The following is a 17,189-nucleotide window of genomic DNA, read 5'->3' as shown; positions in this document are numbered from 1 at the left end:
CTCTTTGTCCACAAATGAGAAACAGATCATTTGGGAGACCTATCACATCAGATCCAGGAATAAATCGTTTTTGCAGAGTCTCATTGCACCAAGCTGATGCGTTCTGGTATATATCTCTAAGAAGAAATGTCAACTCCTGGATATGTGCAGTTTGCTAACACGGTCTCATTATATAGAGTTCCCCACCAGTAGTTATCAATGGGTACTCCAACCAGACAGGTGCGAAAAGGACTCGTGGGAGTTACCATGGACACACATATCACGTCCATCTTCGTCACATTGGCCAGGGTGGTCCACACATTGACATCTAAAACAGAAGTCAGCAAAGAAGCAAAGTATAGTTGATATCTTTCTGGAAGGTACAGTTGGGTCTGGAAAAGGTCCTGCTGCTCTGCACCCTCAGGGGAGAAACCAGCTCCTGGGGGCTATTGGATTCCATCCCACCGCGTGGTCCATGGTTGGACCATGACACTGGTGAATGACTCGAACAGTGTATTGATGAAGTGTCATTTCTAAAAATGTAAACAACATAACAACTGAGTAACAGTGAAAATACAGACAATAATATAATCATGTCTATCCCCAGTGAGGAGATCTAAGTGGATTAAAGTGATCATTTACTTGGAGTCAACAGTACTTGAGATAATCTTTTCCCGGTTGGCAGACCTAGTTTCCAAGTTTGGACAGGTGAACAGGTGTGTCCAATCGTATGGGCTCGGACAACGCAATGAATCTCAGGAATTTCTGCAAAATATAAAGTCTAGTACAACAGAACTTCTCATTTCAGAATTTTATAGTCTGGATTCATCTTTAACTGCTTCCCTTACTAATGAATCCCCAAGCTAAACTAATCTCCACAATAAGCTTACTCCTAGGAACCTCAATCACAATTTCGAGTAACCACTGAATAATAGCATGAGTCGGCTTAGAAATTAACACTTTAGCTATTCTTCCATTAAAAGCCACCATCCACGAGCCATTGAAGCCTCTACTAAATACTTTCTAACTCAAGCAGCCGCATCTACGCTACTTTTATTCTCCAGCATGACCAATGCATGATTCTCTGGCCAATGGGACATCACCCAACTAACCCACCCCATATCATGTATACTACTAACTATTGCAATTTCAATTAAACTAGGCTTTGTGCCATTTCATTTCTGATTTCCAGAAGTTCTTCTAAGGCTCAACTATAACAACATGCCTCCTACTAGCCACAGTCATAAAATTTCCACCAACCACACTCTTCTACCTAACATCCCCCTCACTCAACCCAGCTCTCCTATCTTCGATAGCTATTGCTTCCACAGCCCTAGGTGGTTGAATAGGACTTAACCAAACCCAAACTCGCAAAATTTTAGCTTTCTCATCTATCGCACACCTAGGATGAATAACTATTATTCTCAACTATAACCCCAATCTGACTTTAATTACCTTCTATCTATATACTGTAACAACTTCCGCCATCTTCTTCATCCTTAACACAACCAATACCCTAAAACTATCCACTGTTATATCCACATGAACCAAAATTCCATCACGAACCACAATCCTTATGCTCACTCTCCTCTCCCTTGCAGGTCTTCCTCCCCTAACGGGATTCCTACCCAAATGGTTAATTATTCAAGAGCTCACAAAACAAGAACTAACAGTAGTAGCCACAGCTATTACCCTACTCTCTTTACTTGGACTTTTCTTCTACCTACGACTGGCCTACTGTGCAACCATCACACTACCCCCAAACTTCACTAACTACATAAAACAATGACAAACTAACAAACCAACTAACACCCTAACCACAACCTTTACCTCCTTATCAATTATACTCCTACCACTATCTCCCATAGTACTCGCAATCCCTTAGAAACTTAGGTTATCTAAACCGAAGGCCTTCAAAGCCTTAAACAAGGGCTAATCCCTCTTAGTTTCTGTTAAGGTACACAGGATACTAACCTGCATCTCCTGAATGCAACTCAGATGCTTTAATTAAGTTAGAACCTCCCCCTAGACAGAGGGGATTTGATCCCATAAAATTTTAGTTAACAGCTAAATGCCCCAACCAACAGGCTTCTGTCTACTAGATCCCGGTGCATGTTTAATGCACATCAATGAGCTTGCAACTCAACAGGAACTTCACTACAGAATCGATAAGAAGAGGAATCAAACCTCTGTAAAAAGGACTACAGCCTAACGCTTCTACACTCAGCCATCTTACCTATGACTTTCATCAACCGTTGACTATTTTCCACTAACCACAAAGATATCGGCACACTTTACCTTATTTTTGGCGCATGAGCTGGTATAATCGGCACAACCCTTAGTCTCCTCATTCGAGCAGAACTAGGACAGCCAGGCCCCCTTTTAGGCGATGACCAAATTTACAATGTAATCGTCACCGCACATGCCTTCGTTATAATTTTCTTTATAGTAATGCCTATTATAATCGGAGGGTTTGGTAACTGATTAGTACCATTAATAATTGGTGCCCCCGACATAGCACTTCCACGAATAAATAACATGAGCTTCTGACTACTTCCTCCATCCTTCCTACTTCTTCTAGCATCTTCTACAGTAGAAGCCGGGGCCGGAACAGGATGAACAGTATACCCACCCCTAGCCGGAAATCTAGCCCACGCCGGTGCATCAGTAGACCTTGCCATCTTCTCCCTTCACCTGGCAGGTGTCTCATCCATCCTTGGGGCAATCAACTTTATCACTACAGCAATCAATATAAAACCACCTGCTCTCTCACAATACCAAACCCCTCTATTCGTTTGATCCGTCCTAATTACTGCAGTTCTACTTCTCCTCTCCCTGCCAGTCCTCGCTGCTGGCATTACAATGCTTCTAACAGATCGAAACCTAAACACTACATTCTTTGACCCTGCAGGAGGCGGAGACCCAATTTTATATCAACACTTATTCTGATTTTTTGGCCATCCAGAAGTCTACATCCTTATCCTACCAGGATTCGGAATTATTTCCCATGTTGTAGCCTACTACGCCGGTAAAAAAGAACCCTTTGGCTACATAGGCATAGTCTGAGCCATATTATCCATTGGTTTCTTGGGCTTTATCGTATGAGCTCACCACATATTTACAGTTGGAATGGACGTAGATACCCGAGCTTACTTCACATCCACCACCATAATTATTGCAATCCCCACTGGCATTAAAGTCTTCAGCTGACTAGCAACCCTACACGGTGGAACAATCAAATGAGACCCGCCCATACTATGAGCCCTAGGCTTTATTTTCCTCTTCACCATTGGTGGACTAACAGGCATCGTTCTTGCCAACTCCTCCCTAGACATCGCCCTGCATGACACCTACTACGTAGTTGCACATTTCCACTATGTATTATCTATGGGGGCAGTATTCGCCATTTTAACTGGCTTCACACATTGATTCCCACTGTTCACTGGCTACACCCTTCACTCTACATGAGCTAAAGCCCACTTTGGAGTAATATTCTTTGAGGTCAACCTAACATTCTTCCCACAACATTTCCTAGGCCTAGCTGGTATACCATGACGATACTCAGACTACCCAGATGCTTATACCCTATGAAACACCCTATCCTCCATCGGCTCCCTCATCTCCATAGTAGCTGGAATTATACTAATGTTCATTATCTGAGAAGCCTTCGCATCCAAACGGAAAGTAGTGCAACCAGAACTTACCTCCACAAACATTGAATGAATTCACGGCTGCCCTCCTCCCTACCATACCTTTGAAGAACCAGCTTTTGTCCAAGTACAAGAAAGGAAGGAATCGAACCCTCATAAGCTGGTTTCAAGCCAACCGCATCAAACCACTCATGCTTCTTTCTTATGGGTTGTTAGTAAAATCATTACATAGTCTTGTCAAGACTAAATCACAGGTGAAAACCCAGTACATCCCATCCCAACTCCATGGCCAACCACTCTCAATTTGGTTTTCAAGACGCTTCATGCCCTATTATAGAAGAACTTATTGAATTTCACGACCACACCCTAATAGTCGCACTAGCCATTTGTAGCCTAGTCCTGTATTTACTAGCTCTTATAGAAAACTATCCTCCAACACCGTCGACGCACAAGAAGTAGAACTTGTCTGAACAATCTTACCTGCCATTGTCCTAATTATACTAGCCCTCCCATCCCTTCAAATCCTCTACATGATAGACGAAATCGATGAGCCTGACCTCACCCTCAAAGCTATTGGCCACCAATGATACTGATCCTACGAATATACAGACTTTAAAGATTTATCTTTTGACTCTTACATACTACCAACTATGGATCTACCACTCGGTCATTTCCGCCTCCTAGAAGTTGATAACCGCATCGTCATTCCAATAGAATCCCCGATTCGAATTATTGTCACAGCTGATGACGTTCTCCACTCCTGAGTTGTTCCTAGCCTTGGTGTAAAAACCGATGCAATTCCAGGACGACTGAACCAAACTTCCTTTATCACAACCCGTCCTGGAATCTTCTACGGTCAGTGCTCAGAAATCTGTGGAGCCAACCACAGCTTCATACCTATCGTAGTAGAATCAGCCCCTCTAACACACTTTGAAAACTGATCTTCACTTCTAACATCCTAATCATTAAGAAACTATGAACCAGCACTAGCCTTTTAAGCTAGAGAAAGAGGATTATTCACCCTCCTTAATGACATGCCCCAACTAAACCCCGCACCTTGACTTTTTATCATACTAACTTCATGATTCACTTTTTCCCTTATCCTTCAACCTAAACTCTTACTATTTACCCCAACTAACTCACCCTCCAACAAAACACTACCCACTATAAAAACCCATTCCTGAAACTGACCATGAACCTAAGCTTCTTTGATCAATTCATAAGCCCAACCCTCCTCGGAATCCCCCTTATCCTCATCTCGCTCTTATTCCCAACCCTATTACTTCCTTCTCCTGGCAATCGATGAGTTACAAATCGTCTTTCAACTCTTCAACTCTGATTTCTCCATTTAATCACAAAACAACTAATAACCCCATTAAACAAAAAAGGCCATAAATGAGCCCTAATCCTATCATCACTCATAATTATACTTCTAACAATTAACCTATTAGGCCTCCTACCTTACACATTCACACCTACCACCCAACTATCAATAAACCTAACCCTCGCCTTCCCTCTATGACTTGCCACCCTGCTAACAGGCCTACAAAACCAACCTTCAGCTTCCCTTGGACACCTCCTACCAGAAGGCACCCCAACACCTCTAATTCCTGCCCTCATCATAATTGAAACAACAAGCCTTCTCATTCGCCCTTTAGCCTTAGGAGTTCGCCTCACAGCCAACCTCACAGCAGGACACCTGCTCATCCAACTCATTTCAACAGCCACTACCGTCCTCCTTCCCATTATACCTACCGTGTCCCTTCTAACTAGAACAATTCTACTCCTCTTAACAATTCTAGAAGTGGCCGTGGCAATAATCCAAGCGTATGTCTTTGTACTTCTTCTAAGCCTTTACTTACAAGAAAACATTTAACCCTTAATGACACACCAAGCCCACTCATTTCACATAGTAGACCCAAGCCCTTGACCCATTTTTGGAGCAGCAGCCGCCCTCCTCACTACCTCTGGGTTAGCCATATGATTTCACCACCACTCTATCCAACTCTTACTCCTAGGCCTACTCTCTATAATCCTAGGGATACTCCAATGATGACGTGACATCGTACGAGAAAGCACATTCCAAGGCCACCATACCCCTATAGTCCAAAAGGGCTTACGTTACGGAATAATTTTATTTATTACATCCGAAGCATTCTTCTTCCTAGGATTCTTCTGAGCATTCTTCCACTCCAGCTTAGTCCCCACTCCAGAACTCGGAGGACAATGACCTCCTATAGGAATCAAACCTCTCAATCCAATAGAAGTCCCCCTACTAAACACTGCTATCTTCCTAGCCTCAGGAGTCACTGTCACATGAGCACATCACAGCATTACAGAGGGCAATCGGAACCAAGCTACCCAAGCCCTACTTATAACCGTCCTATTAGGATTCTACTTTACAGCACTTCAAGCAATAGAATATTATGAAGCTCCATTCTCAATTGCCAACGGAGTCTATGGATCAACCTTTTTCGTCGCCACAGGATTTCATGGTCTCCACGTAATCATTGGATCCTCCTTCCTCTTGATTTGCCTCCTCCGCCTCGTAAAATTCCACTTCACATCCAACCACCACTTTGGCTTTGAAGCAGCGGCCTGATACTGACATTTTGTTGACATTATCTGACTGTTCCTCTACATAACAATCTATTGATGAGGATCTTGCCCTTCTAGTATATTAATTACAATTGACTTCCAATCTCTAAAATCTGGATCAAAACCAGAGAAAGGCAATTAACATCATCCTCTTTATATTCACAATTTCTCTATCACTATGTATTATCTTAACTTCACTAAACCTTTGATTAGCTCAAATAAATCCAGATTCAGAAAAATTATCCCCATACGAATGTGGCTTTGACCCACTGGGCTCTGCCCGCCTCCCATTTTCAATCCGATTCTTCCTTGTCGCAATCTTATTCCTCTTGTTCGACCTAGAAATTGCCCTCCTACTGCCCCTCCCATGGGCTACTCAACTCCTCTCCCCCCTCACTACCTTAACATGAACCTCCACAGTCATTCTCCTCCTCGCACTAGGGTTAATTTATGAATGAATTCAAGGGGGCTTAGAATGAGCAGAATAACTTCAGAAAGTTAGTCTAGCAAAGACAGTTGATTTCGGCTCAACAAACCACAGTCCTACCCCGTGACTTTCTCAATGACCTTTCTGCATTTAAGCTTCTACTCTGCCTTCACCCTAAGTAGTCTAGGACTAGCCTTTCACCGAATACACCTAATTTCTGCCCTGCTATGCTTAGAAAGTATAATACTATCAATATACATTGCCCTCTCCATATGACCTATTCAAACCCAAACAACATCCCCCACCTTAATGACCATTCTTATGCTAGCATTCTCAGCCTGTGAAGCAGGCGCCGGTCTAGCAGTCCTAGTAGCTTCCACCCGAACTCACGGATTGGATCATTTACACAATCTAAACCTTCTACAATGTTAAAAATTATTCTCCCCACAGTCATATTACTCCCCATAACCCTCCTATCTCCTCCAAAATTCCTATGACTCAATGTCACCTCGCACAGCCTCTTAATTGCAACCGCTAGCTTACAATGACTTCCTTCAACCTATTACCCTAGCAAAAACCTATCACCATGACTTGGAACTGATCAAATTTCATCCCCCTTATTAGTTCTATCTTGTTGACTTCTACCTCTTATAATCCTGGTAAGCCAAAATCACCTTCAACAAGAACCTCCCACGCGAAAATATATTTTTACCATAACCATAATCCTCACCCAACCATTCATTATCTTGGCCTTCTCAGCCTTAGAACTGATATTATTTTATATCGCATTCGAAGCTACCCTAATCCCTACCCTAATTCTAATCACACGATGGGGTAGCCAACCAGAACGTTTAAGTGCCGGAATCTACCTCTTATTTTATACACTAATTAGTTCTCTTCCCCTATTAGTAGTGATCCTCTATCTTCACACTCAAACAGAAACTATACACATCACTATAATAAAACTTTCACACTCATCTCTTACAAACTCCTGAACAGGCCTCATATCAAGTCTAGCCCTATTGCTCGCTTTCATAGTGAAAGCTCCCCTTTACGGACTACACCTGTGACTCCCAAAAGCCCACGTAGAGGCACCAATCGCAGGATCCATACTCCTAGCTGCGCTCCTCCTCAAACTTGGGGGATACGGCATTATGCGTACCTCAATAATTACAAACTCCCTATTAGACTACCTCTACTACCCATTTTTAACCCTAGCCTTATGAGGGGCACTAATGACAAGCTCCATCTGCCTACGCCAAATCGACCTTAAGTCATTAATCGCCTACTCCTCAGTAAGCCACATAGGTCTAGTCATTGCCGCAACAATAATCCAAACCCACTGATCCTTTTCAGGGGCCATAATCCTAATGATTTCACATGGACTCACCTCTTCCATACTATTTTGCCCAGCTAATACAAACTATGAACGCATACATAGTCGTACTCTCCTTCTAACATGAGGTCTACAACCCCTTTTACCTCTAACAGGAATCTGATGGCTCCTAGCCAACCTAACAAACATAGTCCTTCCTCCTACCACTAACCTGATAGCTGAATTAACTATCATAATTGCACTCTTCAACTGATCTACCTTCACCATTATCCTAACCGGAGCCACAACTCTACTAACTGCAGCCTATACCCTCTACATACTCCTTATAACCCAACGAGGTCCAACTCCAACCTATATTACAACCACCCAAAATTCAAATACACGAGAACATCTCCTTATAACACTTCATATCCTACCCTCCCTCCTCCTCATCCTAAAACCAGAGCTAATCTCAGGAATTCCCACATGCAAGCATAGTTTTAAACCAAACATTAGACTGTGATCCTAAAAATAGAAGTTAAACTCTTCTTGCCTGCCGAGGGGAGGTTTAACCAACAAGAACTGCTAACTCTTGCATCTGAGCCTAAGACCGCAACCCCCTTACTTTTAAAGGATAATAGCAATCCACTGGTCTTAGGAGCCATTCATCTTGGTGCAAGTCCAAGTAAAAGTAATGGACTTCCCATTAATCCTCAACACCTCTATATTCTTGACCCTGACTACCCTCTCTATACCCATCCTACTCCCCCTCCTATCCAAAAACTATCTAAACTCTCCAACAACCATCATTCACACTGTTAAAACTTCCTTCATCGGCTGAGAGGGAGTTGGAATTATATCCTTCCTCCTGATTGGATGGTGACATGGTCGAGTAGAAGCCAACACCGCTGCACTTCAACCGTATTGGGGATATTGGACTAATCCTCTGCATAGCATGACTAGCATCCTCAATAAACACTTGAGAAATTCAACAGCAATCCTCCCCAACCCAAATATCCCTTCTCCCTCTCTTAGGGCTCATCCTAGCCACCACAGGTAAATCTGCCCAATTTGGCCTGCATCCATGACTCCCAGCAGCTATAGAAGGGCCAACCCCTGTATCTGCCCTAGTCCATTCCAGCACAATAGTAGTTGCCGGAATCTTTCTACTTATTCGCACTCACCACATATTATGTAACAACCAAATTGCCCTAACTATAGGCCTTTGTATAGGTGCCCTATCCACCCTATTTGCCGCTACATGCGCTCTTACCCAAAACGACATCAAAAAAATTATTGCTTTCTCTACATCCAGCCAACTAGGACTAATAATAGTCACTATTGGCCTAAATCTACCTCAACTAGCCTTCCTACACATCTCTACGCATGCATTCTTTAAAGCCATACTCTTCCTTTGCTCTGGGTCTATCATTCACAGCCTTAACGGTGAACAAGACATTCGAAAAATAGGAGGATTACAGAAACTACTCCCTACAACTACCTCATGCCTGACAATCGGAAATTTAGCTCTCATTTAGCACACCATTTTTAGCAGGGTTTTACTCAAAAGATCTCATTATCCAAAGTCTTAACACCTCCTATCTAAACACCTGAGCACTCCTCCTAACCCTCGTAGCTACAGCTTTTACTGCAACTTACAGCCTACGTATAGCCCTACTAGTACAAACTGACTACACCTGAATTCCCTCCATTACTCCCATCAATGAAAACAACCCAGCAGTCACAAACCCAATTACTCGTCTCGCTCTCGGAAGTATTATAGCTGGTCTATTAATTGCCTCTTATATCTCCCCTACAAAAACCCCTCCTATAACCATACCACTGGTCACAAAAACCACTGCTATCATTATTACAACATTAGGCATCATTCTGGCATTAGAACTATCAAAACTCACACATACCTTCTCTGCCCCCAAACAAAATATCACTATAAACTTCTCCAGCACTCTAGGATATTTTAACCCCCTTATACACCGCCTCAGCTTTACTAAACTCCTAAACAACGGCCAGAACATTGCATCCCATTTAATCGACCTATCCTGATATAAAAAAATAGACCCAGAAGGACTAGCGACCCTTCAACTCAAAGTATCCAAAATCTCAACTACTCTACACTCCGGACTAATCAAAACCTATCTAGGATCCTTCGCTCTATCTATCTTAATTATAATCTTATTTACACAGAACTAAGAATTAATGGCCCCTAACTTACGAAAACATCACCCCCTTCTAAAAATAATCAACAATTCTTTAATTGACCTCCCAACACCACCAAACATTTCCGCCTGATGAAACTTTGGATCTCTTCTTGGCATCTGTCTAACAATCCAAATCACCACTGGCCTCCTACTAGCAATACATTATACAGCGGATATCACCCTGGCATTCACGTCCGTCGCCCATACATGCCGAAATCTTCAATTCGGCTGACTAATCCGAAACCTCCATGCAAACGGCGCCTCCTTCTTCTTCATATGCATTTACCTACACATTGGATGAGGATTCTACTATGGTTCCTACCTATATAAAGAAACCTGAAACACAGGAGTTATTCTCCTCTTAACTCTAATAGCAACTGCCTTCATAGGATATGTCCTCCCATGAGGCCAAATATCATTCTGAGGCGCTACAGTAATTACTAACCTATTCTCAGCAATTCCTTACATTGGCCAAACATTTGTAGAATGAGCTTGAGGAGGATTCTCAGTTGACAACCCTACACTTACCCGGTTCTTTGCCCTCCACTTCCTCCTCCCATTCTTAATTGCAGGTCTCACCCTCATCCACTTAACTTTCTTACACGAAACAGGCTCAAACAACCCCCTAGGTATTTATTCAGACTGCGACAAAATCCCATTCCACCCCTATTTCTCAATAAAAGATATTCTAGGCCTTTTGTTCCTCCTCATTCCTCTAATAACACTTGCCATATTCTCACCCAACCTCTTAGGAGATCCAGAAAATTTAACACCTGCAAACCCATTAGTAACACCTCCCCACATTAAACCTGAGTGGTACTTCCTATTTGCATATGCCATCCTACGATCAATCCCCAACAAATTAGGAGGAGTCCTAGCCCTAGCCGCCTCCGTCTTAATTCTATTTCTAGCCCCGTTCCTCCACATGTCAAAGCAACGAACTATAACCTTCTGACCTCTCTCCCAACTTCTATTCTGAATCCTAGTAACAAATCTTTTAATCCTTACATGAATCAGTAGCCAACCAGTCGAACATCCATTTATTATCATCGGACAACTCGCCTCAACTACCTACTTCACAATCATTCTCATCTTATTCCCCATTACTAGTCTCCTAGAAAATAAGATACTCAACCTCTAACCACTCTAATAGTTTATAAAAAACGTTGGTCTTGTAAACTAAAGACTGAAGGTCGCCCCCTTCTTAGAGTTTTCCAAAAAATATCCAAGCACCCCCCAACTTTCCAATCAACACGTACATCAAGGGGAGGGGCCCCCCTCTCCCCCCATACCCTACGGTATGTATTACTTTGCATAGCATCCTCCACCACATTAGACATAACATGCATGTAGGAAAATCTGACATACTATTATTGCAAAAACCATCCAAATTTCCATACTATCTCCCATCCAATCCAAAACTTGTCATTCACAGATCTAGGCACATTCCCACACAAGGACATAACATGTCATGGTCTAGGAATAATCCCGCCAAACGAACTAAAACCTAAGGCTGCTAATTTTCGCATAAAATCCTTCTCAATACGAGGAACATCACAGAACCTAAAATCCATGGTCCATGGACCACTCACCACTTAACCTTGCTCTATGTACCAACCAAGAAGTGCTGGGTTATTTATTAGTCGTACTCCTCACGAGAAACCAGCAACCCGGCGTTAGTAATGTTTATCATGTCCAGCTTCAGGTGTATTCTTTCCCTTTCCACCAATAACCCACTCTCATAACTTGCTCTTTGTCGCCTCTGGTTCCTCGGTCAGGGCCATAACTTGCTTAATTTTCCTAAACTTGCGCTCCGTTACTAATGGTTGGGGATGCTCGGCCAATCTGGACCTCGTGATCGCGGCATTTTCTCTCTTCTAAACTTTTGGGATTTTTTTTGGGGTAGATCTCAATAAGCCCTTCAGAGTGCTCTGCCAGGGGGCTCCCATATATGGTTGACATGTACCCCTTATGGTCGGTGAGCGGTTTTCTCACTTTCGCGTGAAAATTAATGATATGGTTTCAAGTGTTATTCAGTCTCATACTGTTGCACTGATGCACTGTCACGTGCTGTTGGCTTGGTTTTTCCATTACGTCTCTCATCAAGTTGCAATTTAATTAATGCACGCCAGACATATTTTTTGTCGTCAATTTCACAAAAAATTACAAAAATTTTGTCATTTTTTGCAATGATCTAGGGACTTTCCCTCTATTCATCATTAATTTTTGTTTTTAAATTTTTTAACAAAAATTTCAAATTTTACAAACTTTCCATTCCCCTAATTTTCCAATTAAGACATTTGCATCATCAATTTGTTAAATTTTTTTAACACACTTTAATCTACCCCATCATTTCCTTTCATCATTCATTTGTTCATTTGTTTGTTTACACTTTAATCTACCCCATCATTTCCTTTCATCATTCATTTCTTCATTTGTTTGTTTACACTTTAATCTACCCCATCATTTCCTTTCATCATTCATTTCTTCATTTGTTTGTTTACACTTTAATCTACCCCATCATTTCCTTTCATCATTCATTTCTTCATTTGTTTGTTTACACTTTAATCTACCCCATCATTTCCTTTCATCATTCATTTCTTCATTTGTTTGTTTACACTTTAATCTACCCCAGCATTTCCTTTCATCATTCATTTCTTCATTTGTTTGTTTACACTTTAATCTATCCCATCATTTCCTTTCACCCTCTTACCTCCCCAATTAATCGCCCCCACTACTCTAACTAATATTCCACCCACATACACCTTTAACAGTTGCTCCCAAACTTTTTTCCAACCCTTCAGAAAAAAAGGAATCAAACCTTTATCACCAACTCCCAAAGCTGGCATTTTCATTAAACTATTCTCTGAACCACACCTCCTTAAACCGCTCGAATTGCTGCACGAGACAACCCTCGTACAAGTTCTAGCACAACAAACAACGTCAGCAACAGACCCCAGCCCGCAATTAAAAATTGTCCCACCCCCCAAGAATAAAACATAGCCGCTCCCTCAAAATCCAACCGAATGGATAAAACACCCCCACTATCCACCGTGTTTATCCCCAACCACTCTAACTCAGATAGCCCTATAATAAACACCCCACCCCCCAACACTAAAACTAACCCAGCACCATACCCAACAACCTGCCAGTCCCCTCAGGTCTCAGGAAATGGATCTGCTGCCAATGAAACCGAATACACAAAAATCACTAACATCCCACCTAAATATACCAGAAATAACACTAGTGATACAAAAGACACCCCCAAACTCATTAACCATCCACACCCTACAATAGACGCCAACACTAACCCCACTACTGCATAGTATGGAGAAGGATTGGAAGCAACTGCTAGTCCTCCCAAAATAAAACTAACACTTAAAAATAGTATAAAGTACGTCATAACAATTCCTGCTTGGCCTCTATCCAAGACCTTTGGCCTGAAAAACCATCGTTGTAATTTCAACTACAAGAACATAAAACCTTAACAAACCCGCCCACAACACTACAATCCTGCCCCTTTCTACTCTTCTAACTTCTCAACAACACATTTTTGTTATCCACTAGAACTACTTCTCCAACCACTAAACAAATCCTAAATCAATAGCAACTATTACTACAACTAAAACAAGCCCCAATAATAATCACTATGCCTATAACAGCCTTAGTCCTTGTAGCTTACAATAAAGCATAACACTGAAGATGTTAAGACGGCTATTACACATACCCAAGGACAAAAAAGACTTAGTCCTAACCTTACAGCTAGTTCTTGCCAAATATATACATGCAAGTATCCGCATCCCAGTGAAAATGCCCTCAGCACCTTAAAAAGACAGCAGGAGCAGGCATCAGGCACACCACTCCAATTGTAGCCCAAAACGCCTTGCCTAGCCACACCCCCACGGGTTTTCAGCAGTAATTAATATTAAGCAATAAGTGTAAACTTGACTTAGTTAAAGCAACTTACCAGGCTTGGTAAATCTTGTGCCAGCCACTGCGGTCACACGAGAAACCCAAATTAACTTTATACGGCGTAAAGAGTGGTTTTTCATTATCACTTCAACTAAGACTGAAATGTAACCAAGCTGTTATAAGCACAAGATGCATCCAATACTCCCATAGAAATGATCTTAGCTTCATGATCAACAAAACTCCACGAAAGCCAGGATACAAACTGGGACTAGATACCCCACTATGCCTGGCCCTAAATCCCGATGCTTTCACCACTTAAGCATCCGCCTGAGAACTACGAGCACAAACGCTTAAAACTCTAAGGACTTGGCGGTGCTCCAAACCCACCTAGAGGAGCCTGTTCTATAACCGATAACCCACGATACACCCAACCATCCCTTGCCAAATCAGCCTATATACCGCCGTCGTCAGCCCACCCCTAAACTGAGGGTTTAACAGTGGGCACAACAGCAACATCCCACTAATAAGACAGGTCAAGGTATAGCTCATGAGATGGTAGAAATGGGCTACATTTTCTAGCATAGAATACCTCACGACAAGGAGTGTGAAATCACTCCTAAAAGGCGGATTTAGCAGTAAAACAGGATAATAATGCCTCCTTTAAGCTGGCTCTGAAGCACGTACATACCGCCCGTCACCCTCCTCACAAGCTAGGATTAATTTTATTTATAATAAACCCCTAAGCTAGAGATGAGGCAAGTCGTAACAAGGTAAGTGTACCGGAAGGTGCACTTAGTCTACCAAGACATAGCTGTAACTAAAGCATTCAGCTTACACCTGAAAGATATCTGTTCCGTATCAGATCACCTTGAAGCCTAACTCTAGCTCTTCTACCAGATTACATAGAAACTAAGTTAATACTACCCATTAAATCAAAACATTCTCTCACTCAACCTAGTATAGGTGATAGAAAGGTAAACTCAAGACGCAATAGAGATCATGTACCGTAAGGGAAGAATGAAAGAGTAATGACAAACCAAGCAATAAATAGCAAAGACCAACCCTTGTACCTTTTGCATCATGATTTAGCCAGAACTACCCAAGCAAAACGCCAATTTAAGCTTGCTTCCCCGAAACCCAAACCAGCTACTTACGAGCAGCTATCTACTGAGCAAACCCGTCTCTGTTGCAAAAGAGTGGGAAGACTCGTTAGTAGTGGTGAAAAGCCAATCGAACTGGGTGATAGCTGGTTGCCTATGAAATGAATCTTAGTTCCCTCTTAATTCACCTCCCAGGACTACACTCAACCCACATGAAGCGAATTAAGGGCTATTTAAAGGAGGTACAGCTCCTTTAAAAAAGAATACACTCTCCCCTAGCGGATAAATTTAATTACAGCTTAATTGTGGGCCTTCAAGCAGCCACCATTAAAGAATGCATCAAAGCTCCGCACCTAAAAAAATCTAAACTTCCTCATGACTCCCTTTTCCCCAATAGGCCAACTTATATTAAATAAGAGAATTTATGCTAAAATAAGTAACTAGGGATCCCCTCTATGGCGCAAGCTTACATTACAACATTATTAACAATCCACAGGATATTTTTTAACCTTAACAAGACCTTATACCCAAAACTCTGTTAACCCACCTATGGAGTGCCCCCAAAGACGATTAAAACCTGTAAAAGGAACTAGGCAAATCCAAGGCCCGACTGTTTACCAAAAACATAGCCTTTAACAAACCAAGTATTAAAGGTGAAGCCTGCCCAGTGACAATTCGTTCAACGGCCACGGTATCCTAACCGTGCAAAGGTAGCGCAATCAATTGTCCCATAAATCGGCACTTCTATGAATGGCTTAACGAGGTCTTAGCTGTCTCCTACAGATAATCAGTGATATTGATCTTCCCGTGCAAAAGCAGGAATAACCCCATAAGACAAGAAGACCCTGTGGAACTTTAAAATCTGCTACCACTCCCATAAACAATACTCACCCACAGGGCCTACTCCCCCGGGATTTTGCTGGTGTGCATTTTTTGGTTGGGGCGACCTTGGAGACAAACTTAACCTCCAAATATCAGACAATCCATCTTAACCAAGAACTACCCATCAACGTGCTAATAGTAACCAGACCCAATATAATTGATTAATGAACCTAGCTACCCCAGGGATAACAACGCAATCTCCTTCAAGAGCCCACATCGACAAGGAGGTTTACGACCTCGATGTTGGATCAGGACATCCTAGTGGTGCAACCGCTACCAAGGGTTTGTTTGTTCAACGATTAACAGTCCTACGTGATCTGAGTTCAGACCGGAGTAATCCAGGTCGGTTTCTATCTATGTTACAACTCCTTCTAGTACGAAAGGATCGAAGAAGTAAGGCCTATGCCACAAGCACGCCTTCGCACCCAGTAATGAACCCAACTAAATTACTAAGAGCTCCACCATAACCCCCTCCTAGAAAAGGACCGCTAGCGTGGTAGAGCTTGGCAAATGCAGAAGGCTTAAGCCCTTTACCCAGAGGTTCAAATCCTCTCCCTAGCTCCAACACAAACCACATGACAATTCACTTAACCCTCACTTACTTTATTATATCAATATCCTATGCTCTCTCCATCCTCATCGCCGTAGCATTTCTTACCCTAGTTGAACGTAAGATTCTAAGTTATATGCAAGCCCGAAAAGGGCCTAATATTGTAGGACCATTTGACCTCTTACAACCTATAGCAGATGGAGTAAAGCTATTCATTAAAGAACCAATTCGTCCATCAACTTCATCCCCTTACTTATTTATATCTACTCCTATCTTAGCCCTTCTCCTAGCAATTACAATCTGAACACCACTTCCCCTACCCTTTCCCCTTACTGACCTAAACCTTGGCATACTCTTCCTTCTAGCTCTATCTAGCTTGGCAGTCTACTCAATTCTATGATCAGGGTGAGCCTCTAACTCAAAATATGCCTTAATCGGCGCCCTCCGAGCAGTCGCACAAACTATCTCTTACGAAGTTACCCTAGCCATTATTCTCCTATCCGTAATTATCCTTAGTGGTAACTACACCCTCAATACCCTAGCTACAACTCAAGAAC

At 42.2% G+C, this 17,189-nt stretch overlaps 1 pseudogene; it reads left to right on the top strand.

The window, feature by feature from the left end:
- The first annotated feature begins 823 nt into the window (after nucleotides 1-823).
- On the top strand, nucleotides 824-3,667 carry LOC127475778 (NADH-ubiquinone oxidoreductase chain 2-like; annotated as a pseudogene).
- Nucleotides 3,668-17,189: the final 13,522 nt, after the last annotated feature.

Source organism: Manacus candei, unplaced genomic scaffold (genome assembly GCF_025592945.1).
Source record: "Manacus candei isolate 608988 ecotype Guabito, Panama unplaced genomic scaffold, ASM2559294v1 h1tg000047l, whole genome shotgun sequence".
NCBI lineage: Eukaryota > Metazoa > Chordata > Aves > Passeriformes > Pipridae > Manacus > Manacus candei.
The sequence above is the reverse complement of the archived record's forward strand: the minus strand, read 5'-3'. Positions and strand labels throughout refer to the sequence as shown.